The sequence below is a fragment of the Nansenia antarctica genome (assembly GCF_963989245.1).
Source record: "Nansenia antarctica genome assembly, chromosome: 13".
Taxonomy (NCBI): Eukaryota; Metazoa; Chordata; class Actinopteri; order Argentiniformes; family Microstomatidae; genus Nansenia; species Nansenia antarctica.
In genome coordinates this window covers 31,140,502-31,143,001 of record NC_137683.1, presented here as the reverse complement: position 1 = coordinate 31,143,001, position 2,500 = coordinate 31,140,502, and the positions used below count along the sequence as shown (strand labels likewise).

The 2,500-nt window shown below is 46.2% G+C and overlaps 1 protein-coding gene across 3 annotated transcripts in view; it reads left to right on the top strand.

Moving 5' to 3' along the window:
• LOC308169284 (broad substrate specificity ATP-binding cassette transporter ABCG2-like) overlaps nucleotides 1-2,500 on the top strand; it is a 28,760-nt gene that overhangs the window by 25,480 nt on the left and 780 nt on the right. The window lies entirely within an intron of this gene.

Here is a 2,500-nt window from a genome sequence, read left to right as displayed (position 1 = left end):
CCTCATTCACACCCCCAGATGTATATAGGTCTGTATAAAATGACTGCACAGTATCCATTATTCCCACTAAGTCTGTTATTATTTCACCTTTATCATTCTCTAATTCCTTAATTTTCCCTTTATAATAATAAAGAAGAATGCACGCACACACACACACACACACACACACACACACACACACACACACACACACACACACACTTAAAAAAAGAAAAGAAAAGAAAAAAAAGCTGAAGACAGAAATACTAATTATTTGTTAGGCACCTGTACCCCATACATATAGAGAGAGAGATGGATAAGACTGTATACATCAGCGTCCAGTGTTTACACAGCATCAGTCCGTACGGACGTTAGAACGCGTCCTAAGAACCGGTCCAGGTAGAGATCCTTTTCGTTCCCGGCCATGTCCTTCTCTTGATCGGTGACACCGCTCTCACCCCCCACGACTCCAGCCTGTACCTGATCACGTTGTCTTTCAAGTAAACCGGGAGATTCAAAAACGAGACCACCATCTCATCCACTGCCAAGTCCTTTCCCATTATCCTTACATTTTTTATCAGGAATCCATCTGTCAGCTTGTCCGTCCCTCTCCTCGATGACAGGGTCATTTCATATTTCCGGTCTCCTTTCGACCGACAGCCCTCCACATTTCCACACACCTATTCCTCGTAGCATTTCCATCACCGTGATGTTACTTCCTTGCTCCAGTCCCACCTCCACCGTCAGGCTCACGTCGTACCGTTTATCCGTGTTCCTTTCATCGTGGTCCATTCCGTTCCTTTCATCGTGGTCCATTCCGTTCTTTCATCGTGGTCCATTCCGTTCCTTTCATCGTGGTCCATTCCGTTCTTTCATCGTGGTCCATTCCGTTCCTTTCATCGTGGTCCATTCCGTTCCTTTCGAATGAATGAATGAATGGACTTTATTGTCATTGCTACAGTACAGGTACCAAACAACGACATTTAGGAGGGGTGGCTCCCCTGGTGTTAGGAAAGGGAGAAAAAAAAAAACAAACAAAAAAAAACTTTTAAAAAAATCACAAGAAGGGAAGGAGCTGGTTTACATAAATAAAGGCTATGTACACAATCCACTGTACTATACTGTACAGATAGACGACTAGGGTTGTCATATTGCACAATAGTATTGTTTCACGTTATTTAAAGTGTCACAGTTTGCAGGCTTGAAATGTACATGTTTGTGCCTCAGCACTACACCTGATTTTTTCAGTCCAGCAGCTGCCATACAATCCGTCCAGACTGTCCAGGGCCCAGAACTTAGGTCTTTGCTGTGTTCAGGGCCTGGACTGCCCTGTGGTAGAAGCTGTTCTTCAGTCTGTTTGTCTTAGCGGCCAGGGTCCTGAATCGCCTTTTCGAGGGCAGCCTGGTAAAGTGTACGTGCCCAGGGTGGGTCGGGTCCCTGGAGATCTTGGAGGCCTTCCTGAGACAGCGTGTGTTGTACAGCTCTTCCAGAGAGGGGAGGGGGGCGCCGGTGATCTTCTGTGCTGTTCTCACGACTATCTGTAGCGCATTTCTCTCCGCTGTTGTGCAGCTGGAGAACCAGTTACAGATGCCGTAGGTGAGGATGCTCTCCACTGCGCCGCGGTAAAAGGTCACCAGTATCTCCTGCTTGCTGTGGTCCATTCGTGGTCCATTCCGTTCCTTTCATCGTGGTCCATTCCGTTCCTTTCATCGTGGTCCATTCCGTTCCTTTCATCGTGGTCCATTCCGTTCGTTTCATCATGGTCCATTCCGTTCATTTCATCATGGTCCATTCCATCATTGTCCATTCCGTTCCTTTTATCATGGTCCATTCCGTTCCTTTCATCGTGGTCCATTCCGTTCCTTTCATCGTGGTCCATTCCGTTCTTTCATCGTGGTCCATTCCGTTCCTTTCATCGTGGTCCATTCCGTTCCTTTCATCGTGGGCCATTCCGTTCCTTTCATCGTGGGCCATTCCGTTCGTAGTGTTTGTTGCCATGTCGTCCGTCCTTAGAAGCCCCCGATCAGCACGAAGCTGTCGGGGTACTCAAAACTAAAACTCACTTAAACTTAGATGTTATAACATTCGATTGATTTGCCAAAATCTCTTGAAAGCTTTCTCAGACCAAACGCAAGTTTGTATCCGTTCACCTCTCGCTCATGCGCAGACGGCGGCTCTACCTCCTGAGCCACAGCCGCACCTCAATATCCTGAGGTAAATAATAGTGATATGTATATATATAATAATGTATATAATTTATATTAAATCAGGACACCCTAGGCCTAGACAAAGAGACCCTGGCCTCAAAGGGACTCCCTGATTGAATAAAGGATCATTACAATTAATGAATTAAGTCAAAAGCACCTAGCGCTGATGGCAACAGGTGAAGGTGAGCACAGCATGTGGAGGTGGCGCCATCTACTGGACACAACACACACTGCAGCTCAGCTCTCAGACCGTCAAACTATATGTAATAATTAAATAATTTTGCCATTTAGCAGACGCCTTTATCCAAAGCGAC